This window comes from Cuculus canorus, chromosome 17 (genome assembly GCF_017976375.1).
Source record: "Cuculus canorus isolate bCucCan1 chromosome 17, bCucCan1.pri, whole genome shotgun sequence".
Taxonomy (NCBI): domain Eukaryota; kingdom Metazoa; phylum Chordata; class Aves; order Cuculiformes; family Cuculidae; genus Cuculus; species Cuculus canorus.
The window spans coordinates 8,686,270-8,696,754 of NC_071417.1; the positions used below are offsets into that span (position 1 = coordinate 8,686,270).

The 10,485-nt window shown below is 45.4% G+C and overlaps 1 protein-coding gene across 1 annotated transcript in view; it reads right to left on the reverse strand.

Moving 5' to 3' along the window:
* KIAA1671 (KIAA1671 ortholog) overlaps window positions 1-8,911 on the reverse strand; it is a 79,890-nt gene extending 70,979 nt beyond the window's left edge. The window contains exon 1 of the mRNA XM_054082081.1: window positions 8,780-8,911. The gene's annotated coding sequence lies outside the window, so the exon portion shown is untranslated. The remainder of the gene's footprint in view (window positions 1-8,779) is intronic.
* Window positions 8,912-10,485: the final 1,574 nt, after the last annotated feature.

Sequence of the window (10,485 nt, forward strand, 5' to 3'; positions counted from 1 at the left end):
GTAACCAGAGAACTGCAGTGATTCGTAAAAAAATATTACTTCTGTGAAGAACGTAAACTGAACACAACAACAGTCAGTGAGAATCACAAGATACATGGATTCATACATGTTTTAGAGACACTTAATATTATTTGCATAAATCAAGACATCTGTTTTCTTGGACATAACTGTTACTGTAGGCTCGGACACTCAAAAGAAAACCCCCCCGTGTCACTTGTATGTGCACACTGCAAGAACAGGATGGTATTTAGATTAGCCTGCAACCACCGTGCTGCTTAAAACATTCTAAAGGCAGATTATATGAATATCTGACATTTAATGGTGCCAATATAATTAGAGCAGTGTTTGACTACAAATAAGAAAAATGACATTTCTTGCAAGGTCTCCAAGTAAAGGAAGGAGCCAGCTGAGCTGCACAACTTCAGCATAAATGCCTGTTTTAGAAAGGCATCTGTGCTCATTTTGTTCAATGAAGGATTCTGAGCGTTCTCATGAAAAAAATCAAACAGAATTACAGCGGCCAAAAATTCCAACCCCCTTTTAAATGTTTCATGGCTCTGCTGGGCCGAATGCTTTCGTTATGGATGAGACAGCTTTGTCCATCGAAAGCCTTGTATGGTCGAACATACTTCCAGCAGATAAACATCCCTCTTCAATTTTGGCACAACTCAATCCCTATCAAGAGTTCCGGATACTATGGGTGAACTGAAAAAGCAGTCAGATTTAATCCAAGCTGAAGTCTGAGCTCATTAAAATAGCGGCACAAAGACAAACTTAAATAGGAATTGCAATTTACGTCTGTCAAGTTCTCATCAAACTGTAAAATAAAGATCATCCTAGCTTTACAACAGTAGGAATAACAAGCTTTAGAGTCTCACATTTATTAATATCACCCGTTGAAAGGCACAGTATTCAACCAGTACTAAGATCAGAAAAAACAGCCACTACGAAAACATAAACAGAAGGGGCTGATGTGTATGGCAACAACACTGTATCAGCAAAAGCACACAAACACTCATGTTTTAATACATTTCACTAAAACACTGGCAGCGTTTTACCCTTAGAAACTGAGGGGTAAAATTGTTTTAGCTACTAGAATTACAAAAAGACTAACAAACCAAAGCATTAGCACCTTTGCTTCTTCACCTCTTTTCCAACATGCGAAATCTATGTATTTTAAACAACAAAATGCAGCATGTTTCTTTTTCTTCTATTTTGCCATCTGCCTTATTCACATCCAAGCACCACCTCAAAGTCGCCTGTTCCTGGGTTGGTCCAGCTCAAGCAGTGCTCGCTTCCCAGCGATGCCGGAGCTCTGCAGGCTTCGCTGCCGAACTGTAAGTGGGTCAAGCCAGCAGCCGGAGTTAACAGCCCACTCGGCTCATGGCAATGCTCTCCCCAGCCCCCAACCAAATTAAAGGGGCATTTTGACCTGGAAAAAAGACTTAGCTCTCCTACCACCCCACGTTAAAGCCTACGCTAATTCTATAAAATAAGACAAGTAACAATTACGCCCAAGCTAGAGCCATTCATCTGCTGCGTACACACTGCTGGAACACACAGGCATGCTTTTTCCCTTTAAGTGGAAACTATGTAGATCACAATTCAATTGCTGAAGGTTTGGTTATCTTTTTCTACTTGTTACAGCAAGCTAATGACCATCCTGACTCATAATTACTACAATAGTAAGAAGCTTTGAGTTCTCACACTGCTGCAAGCCCAACATTTATCTTCTTTTAAGCATACAACTGCTTTAACGTAGCCCAAAACTGAAAGTTTTGGCACTGAAGGCTGATAAGAACTTCTAATCAAGGGCTCTGTAAGCGGCTTTAAAGGACCCCTTAACGATTTCCCCCCTGCAGTGTTTAAGCACATGTTCATAGGACATGACTCAAACCAGAAACAAGCAATGTTTCAGATAATAATCCTCTGTAGTCCCAGACTGCTCCAATTGCATCACCACAATTGTACAAGCCTAGGAAAAAAATTCATTTCCTCTCCTCCAGCATGTTCTGTAGAGATGAAGAGTATAAATCTAAAATTCAGGTCCCGTTGTTTCAACATAATCACAAGGTATTAAAAACTGAAAATACCTATTAATCTCCTCTTTTTACAGTCGCATTGACAAATAACCCCGAAGAGTCTAGAATACCATTTGAAGCCTTTCTTGCCTGCTAAGTTCCAGCACTGCATATTTCCAGAACAGACCAAAGACGTGGGAAGCAAGAAAATAAGGCACCTTGACTTGAGAAAAGAATCTAAAGATTAAGTAATTTACGAAGTACGCTTCTTTTAAGAGTCCAGATTATTGAAGCCTAATTCTGAGGAAAATCATCATCCAGTAGACCTCACACCCCTTTCTGATCAAATGTTCACAGTAGCGCAAATTGATATCCAGCCATGAGATAAACATTATCGATTAACTTTAACCAATAGCTGCAAAAAGATAGAGTAGCCATCACACTAAATTCTGTGTGTTTTGCCAAAACTCAACACCCAGGTTTTCCCAATACTTTCTTTTCTATGCCACTTAACAGAGCCTAAGATATGGAAACCTGCTTCGCCCACCGAAACCCATTCAAGGCAAATAGTAAATGACCAGAGACAACTTCATTCACCTCTTTCAAACCAGCAAGTAGAGCATCTCCTCAAAATCAGCTCTTTAGTCACGTCTCGCTGGCAGCACGTACACGGGCAACGCAATAGCCAACGCCTGTCCAGTTCTAGGAAAAATCTGGACAGTCAACTCCTCAGAGCAGGTGCATCCAGAGTTTATCGAGCACGGTGTCTTCTAGTTAAACTGTTCAATCTACCAGGTCTGTAGTCATTCAGAAGGCTGTGATTAGGATTCAAGACTAGTTTGCTGCCAAGGGAATTCCACAGCCCTTCGATGCTATTATTCCAGTCTCTTTGGCTGCAAACTCAAGACAACCACGCGGTGGTTTGTACTGCAAAGCTTACTCCTGCAACCAGGGAGCCTTCATTTAAAGCAATTTCTGAGGCAAAAAGTTTGTGGCTTTTTCCATATGATGTCTTTGGGCGATTCCAACATACCAAACAAAAAGCACACCTAAAACATTGCGACATTCCCAGGTTCTAGTCACCCTTTTGCATCAAACACAAAGAAGTGATAGAGACTATGCTCACAGCATCACTGCAAGCTTCATGCCTGGGCTTGCAGGATTAAGGAGTTTACTTCAGTTCTCGCTTTTACAAACAGCCCACTGAATACAGCGTGGCCTCCTATTCCATGAACGTCCCTTTAAAGTATTGAACAGACAGAGCAGTGTCCTCCAAAAAGCTGCCGGCTACTTAAGAACAGAAGAAGGAGCCCCAAAGGGCTGTGCCTGTGTTAAGAAATAAAGTAATAAATTAGTAGAAAATCAAAGACATTAAGTACCTCCCTACACCCAACATCAGGTACATTCACCAAGCTATGAAAGCGAAAGACCTCCAACCAGCATTATTCGTATCCTCGAGCAGGAAAACCCCCTATAAAAAGAAATAACCTGAAAATAAGAAATTACGTTACCTGTAACTGGATGCAGAACATTTAAAACTTCATTTAGACGTGCATGCGCACACACACACTCCTTTGAGTAGTCGCGTTTTTAAATAACTACACAACTCAATGTGACAAACTCAAGCTTCCCCTGGCTTGTGAGCAGTGCCAAGTCATCAATCGCTGTGGAAATCTGAGAAAACATCCCAAGTCTTAGAGAAAAATCTTGATATATGAGACTTTTCAGTAAGAAACCAGTACAACTTTTAAACGCATGAGCAGCCAAAGGTATGAGAAGGGCAGTTTGCAGCCACAACTGCACCGTGCCCCTAACTGATATGCTAAGAGTAATCCTCTCAAATATGAGCCCGAGTCCTGTGTCCCTGATCTGCAGATGATTCCCCATGAGCACCGCTATGCTGAAAATTTTAAGACTATGGGAGGTTTTGTTACCACTATTTAAAATCTCATGGACAGGAGAAAAGTCACCAGGAGTTCCATCAACTTGATTCTGATGACACTTGGAAAAGCTACCAGAAAACTCAATGGTCAAAGACCAAATAAAGACTAATCCCAAGAAAAGGACTAGGCAGTGAAGGCAGCAATGCATTCTTCACCAAGGAGAAAGCACTCATTTTTTACTTCCCAGTAGCCAAGCACATGTGAAAGAGAAGGGAGGTGACAGGACTGGTTTCAAAATTATCTAGTAGCCAAAGAAACAGCAGCACTGAATGGAGCAGAGTCCAGGACAACACCCAATCAAAATCACAGAGCTGTGCAAAGAATCCCAGGAGGTGTTAATGCCAGAGCTCTCCATCTACCTTCCACCTGGGACCTCCTGGTTAGGACTTGCTTCTTTCACATGTGCTCTAAATCTGACCTTCTGTCCGTGGGGCAGTAAGGGCTGGCAAGCATTCAAACAAATCTTAAGAGTCTGAAGTTCCTTCTTTCAATAAGATCTATTTGCATGTCATAAGTGATTTTTTTTTTTTTTAACTTTGGGAGAAATCAGGCATCCTGAAGCACGTTACTGCTGCCAGGAGCCTGCGGACACACACAAGGGGCTCAGTCAGCATCCAAGGTGACAGAGCTGCGCATGGTTGGAAGCAGTATTAAAAATCCCAAAGAATCAAACAATAGCATCATCACCACTGCACACAGCTCTCAGTATGGCAAAGAGAAAAGGTAATAAATTGTTTAATTGCCAGATATTAACATTTTCCAAATACTTTGGAATCTAGTCAGTTAAGTATCCCAGTGAGGAGAAATGCCAATGGGTACTCTGCCCTTTTTCCCCCAGCCATAAGGCAGGCAGCCTCCAGAACTGCAGCGTGAGCACAAACCTCACTGACATTCATGTCGTTTATTACCCATCTATAAAGTGAGATAGTAAAAATGACAAACGTCAAGTATTCAACTCAGAAAACAGTCCTAGATTTTTAATTCTTCTAAAAAACTCATAGAGTCATAGAATAGTTTGGGTTGGAAGCGACCTTAAATATCATCTAGTTCCAATCCCCCTGCCATGGGCAGGGACACCTCCCACTGGATCAGGGGCTCCAAGAACCATCCAACCTGGCCTTGAACACCTCCAGGGATGGGGCAGCCACAGCTTCCCTGGGCAACCTGGGCCAGGGCCTCCCCACTCTCATGGTGAAGAAACTCCTCCTTATGTCTAGTCTAAATCTGCCCCTCTCCAGTTTATACCCATTGCCTCTAGCCCTATCACTACAAGCATTTGTGAACAGTCTCCCCCCAGCTCTTTGGTAGCCCCTTCAGCTACTGGAAGGTCACTTTTAGGTCTCCTCAGAGCCTTCTCTTCTCCAAGCTGAAGAACCGCAACTCTCTCTTTCCACGCTGTGACACTTTAGAGTCACAGTGCTCTCTGTCTTGCAGACATTGGACAAGAAACATTTAGTTCAGAACTAGCTCAGAGCATTGTCTGAAAGAGAACAGACTGAAGTTTATGGGTATATTTCCAACAAGCTATACACCTATCAAAAGTGAGTCACAGGCTACATCTTCTATTTAAATAGGATTCCTACTTCTTTATTCTAAAGTAGAAAGGCTTTCTAGATTTACTTGCTCATAAATAACTGAGTGTTATTAAAGAAAAAGTCATAGCACACGGTGAAGAAAATTCTACATTGAAAAAAAGCAAGAAAAGGTTTATAAATTCTTAAAAGATTTGTGGGAGGGGGGAAATTCTTTATGTGGAAGAAGCTGCCAGGCAACTTTATCAGCATTTCTGCCATGCACTGTCTGTTTCCCTACCACACCCTAAAAACACCACAGAAAAACAAAGAGAACCAATATTTTCATGTGGTTGTTAAAATGATGCAGAGCCTTCTAATTTATGGAAGGGAGACACTTAAAACACCAGCATCCTTCAGTTCTAGAAAAAAAAAAAAAGGTACCTCTGAAGCAGCTAAACAACTTCACAGTTACCCTAGAAACATAGTTTACCTCTTCAGCTTCCCATGAAAATTGCCTGCAATTACCACAACGGAGTAAAGCAGCTTTGACAAAATATCAGTTGCTACACATTGCAATTCCTTTAATGCAGAACCAGTGTTTTATCACAAGCAATGCTTTATCTCAAATAGAATGACATTACTAAACTCTGAAAAATCAAATCTGTAGACATAGTAAAAGGTTACGATATCTCTTAATGGTATAGAAAAGCTCTGCCATCTGCCAAGTGTGATTTCCCTTAATCCCATTCCCTACACAAATCAAAATCACATGGATTACGCCACAGAAATAGAAGTCAAGTCAATACCTGAATCCGCAAGATTAATCTCCTACCTTCCGAGGGGAGAAACGCAAGAACAGTAACAATGCTGCAAGCAGACTCGGGAAGGCAAAGCTTTTCACACAACTCAACGCGACACCACACAGGAAATAAAGTGATTTCACTGATTAACTGCACCCTTTCAGACTCCTGCTTTTGCTCCCGCCCAAATCCAAGCGCAGAACTCCATGCAAATTCAGGCAAATAGGAACCGACCTCCATGTGATCTTTTGCTTCAGCTATTTCCACCCATACGCGGAACTCCCACATCCCTCCATCCACATCTAAATAATCATTTTGAATTAGGAAGAAAAACAGACAAGTGGGTTGCATAACACAAAGGAGGAACACAAATCTGTCCACCCAAGCGTCAGGAATCCTTCTAAAACAATAACATACACACATGCACGGGCTGATACGCCAAAAAGCAAAGAGAGGCACACCTGCAACCAAAAAGAGCCAGCACGATGACCTTAAACTGGCACTTTATGCTTATCTAGAGAGCAGATACGTTCCCTAAAGTCCAAGGCATAAGAGAAGGCACATACCGCACTTGCTTAACGCCCGGGTCCCTCCTGCTGGCTGCTCCTAAGCCAAGTGGGAGTCAGCACGGCTGTAAACTCGTCAGGAATGGGGGTGTGGAGGAGCGGAGAATCTTTATTTGTACGTTTAAGAACGCCAAGCACATTATCATCACTAATCCAGAGGGGAACAGATAATAAGGCTTACGAGAGACCTTATTACCATGTACCAGTACATAAAGGGTGTCTGCCAAGGATGAAGACTCCTTTTTTTTTACCAGGAGTCACACAGAAAAGACAAGGGGTAATGGGTAGAAGTTGCCCTTGGGGATATTCTGATTGGATTCCAGAAGGAAATGTTTCCGCATGAGAAGAGTTAAACATTAGAATCGTCTCCCCAGGGAAGCGGTGGATTCCTCTGCACTGGGCACTTTTAAGGCTCAGCTCGACAGGGTGCTCAGCCATCTCACTTCAACTACAGATCACCTAAAAGGTTGGACCAGATGATCCCCAAGGTCCTTCCTACCTGGCGTTCCGTGTTCCTATGAATTGCAGTGCTTACAAAAGTCATCTTGGATTACAATAACAAGGCTCTGTTCTGCAGCGCTCGCCAGCAAAACGTTACCCAAAATCACAACAAAACTACCTAGAACAGCATAAACTCCATAAAATTAACAGCACGAAGGGCTTATCTTCCCCTTTGGAACTCAGAGCACAAGTAAAATTAAGAGCACAAAGGGGTTTTCTCCTCTTGTAACTCAGAGCACATACAAAATTAAGAGCACAAAAGGTGTTTTTCCTTTGGATCTCAGACCACTCATGAAATTAAGCATGAAGGGATGGTTCTCCTTTGTAAATCAGAGAGCACACATGAAATTATGAGCATGAAGGCATTCTACCCCTCTGTAACTCTGAGAGCACATACTAAATTAGGAGCATGAAGGGGTTTTATCCCTTTGGAACTTCGTACACACAAAACTAACAGCACAAAGGGGTTTTCATGTGTGCTTTGAGTTTCAAAGGAAAAAATTAGGAGCACGAAGGGGTTTTACCTCTTTGGAACTCAGAGCACACATGACACTAAAAGCACTAAAGGTTTTTTTGCCTTTGCAACTCAGAGTGCACACAAAATTAACACCATGAGGGGTTGTTTCTTTCCTTTATAACTTAGAGCATACATGAACTTATGAGCATGAAGCAGTTTTATCCCTTTGGAACTTAGCACAGACAACATGAACAGCATGGAGGGTTTTTTTTTTCCCTTTGGAACTCAGTGCACACATTAAATTAAGAGCACAAAGGGGTTTTATCCCTTTGGAACTTAAAGCATACATGAAATTAACAGCACGAAGGGGGTTTTATCCCATTTATAACTCAGGGCACACAAAATTGAGCGCATGAAGAGGTTTTTTTCCCCTATGTAACTCATGAGCACACACAAGATTATGAGCATGAAGGGTTTTTTTTTCCTTTGGAACTCGGTACACACAAAAATAGGAGCATGAAGAGGTTTTACCCCTTTGGAACTCAGAGAACACACAAAATGAACAGCACGAAAGGGGCTTTATCCTCCGTAACTGAGCGCAAAGGCACAAAATTAAGAGTAGGAAGGTCTTCTTTTTTTCCCTTTGAAACTTAGCACGCACAAAATGAACAGCACGAAGGCTTTCTTTGCTCCTTTTGGAACTCAGAGAACACACAAAACGAACAGCAGGAAGGGTGTTTTTGTCTCCTTTCCCACTCCCAGCACACACACCCCGAGCACCAAACCTCTCCCCTCGCCCTTGGCTCTGACGCAGTGAAAAACAAACCCCTCTTCGTCTCCCCCCTCCGGGCTGGCTATGAGGGGGGAATTCGCCCTCATAGCCAACCCGGGGGAAGACGGAGAGGGGATCCCTGGGCGAGTAAACCAGTGCCTCCCCTAGCCCAGTCGCTTGCGCCCCTCACCGTGGCTTCACTTACCCTGCCCGCCTACCGGTTGGTCCCTTAGAGACACAGAGCCGCCCCCCCCCCTCTTGGGGTTAAGGGGCTGTTGGGTGGGTGTAAAGGGAGGGGAAAGGGAAGGAGAGGCCGCACCGGGGCTGCCCCGCCCCGGGGCTGCGGGGAGGGATGGTCCAGCCCCCGTGGGAAGCGCCTCTTTTGTTGCCATGGTGACCGCGCGGCGTCGCGATTGGCCGAGGGATGAATGGGTTGGACGTGGCCCCGCCCCCTTTTCCCACCTGCCCCATTTAAGAGGCTTTAGCGGTGGCCACGCCCCCTTCCTCGCCATTGGATGAATGCTCTCGCGGCTGGCCACGCCCCCCCTCCTCGCCATTGGATGAATAGGCTCGCGCCCGGCTCCGCCCCCCTCTCCCACTGGCCCCTCCGAATGGGTTCGTGGGTGGCTCTGCCCCCTTTCCCGCCTGCCCCGAGCTGAGAGACTCCGGTTCGAGTCCCGCCTCTGGCTCGCTGCGAGTCATGTGGATCCTTCCACCTCGATTTCCTAAAGGACAGGGCCTGGATGAGGGCAGCCGCTCCACCGCTGCCCTTCCTCCTCCCCTAAAGAAAATATAACCTCCTGCCTCTTCCTCCCGCAGCCCGCCAAGGCTCCCCCAGCCCTGGGTGAGAGGAACCCCGGGCAGGGGTGAGCTTTCATGGAAGCATAGAATCGATGGTTGGAAAAGACTCTGGAGATCGTTGAATCCAACCATACCTGTCCCCTGCTAAACCAGATCCCTGAGCCCCTCCTCTGCCCGTGTCTTAAACCCCTCCAGGGATGGGGACTCCACCACCTCCCTGGGCAGCAGTTCCAGAGCATGAGAACCATTTCCTTGAAGAAATTTTTCCTGATGTCTAAACTGAACCTCTGCCACCACTGTTCAGGTCCTCCTAGGTCTTCCTTTCTGCCACTACTGTCAACCTCCTCCACTTTGGACTGCATAGAGGGATCCTCTCAGAGCCTCCCAGCTACTCCTGCAGCAGTGGCAGCTGCAGCCTTTGTGCTCAGTGCTCAAATGGCAGCCTGGAGGACACAGGACCCCAACCTAGAGTGCACATCTCCTTAGGGAGCATTTCTCCTCGTAGAATCATGGAATGGTTTGGGTCAGAAGGGAGCTCAAAGCCCATCCAGTTCCACCCCCTGCCATGGGCAGGGACACCTCCCACTGGATCAGGGGCTCCAAGCCCCATCCAACCTGGCCTGGAACACCTCCAGGGATGGGGCAGCCACCACTGCTCTGGGCAACCTGGGCCAGGGCCTCCCCTCCCTCACAGCAAAACATTTCTTCCTAATCTCTCATCTCAATCTCCCCTCTTGCAGGTCAAAACTGTTCCCCCTTAGTCCTGTCCCCTCACTCCCTGATCAAGAGCCCTTCCCCAGCTTTCCTGGAGCCCCTTTCAGTCCTGGAAGCTGCTGTAAGGTCTTCCTGCACCCTTCTCCAGGCTGAACAACCCCAACTTTCTCATCCTGTCTTCATATGGGAGGTGCTCCAGCCCTTGGATCATCTCCATGACCTCCTCTGGACTCGTTCCAACAGCTCCATGTCCTTCCTGTGCTCAGGACTCCAGAAATGAGACCGAAGGGTGTTTCTCCTTAGCCAGACACACACCCCCACCCCAAGGAATGGCATCCAAGTCACTGAATCTGCCCTCAGGCACCTCTGTGGCCCCTCCACCATCTCCAAGGAGAT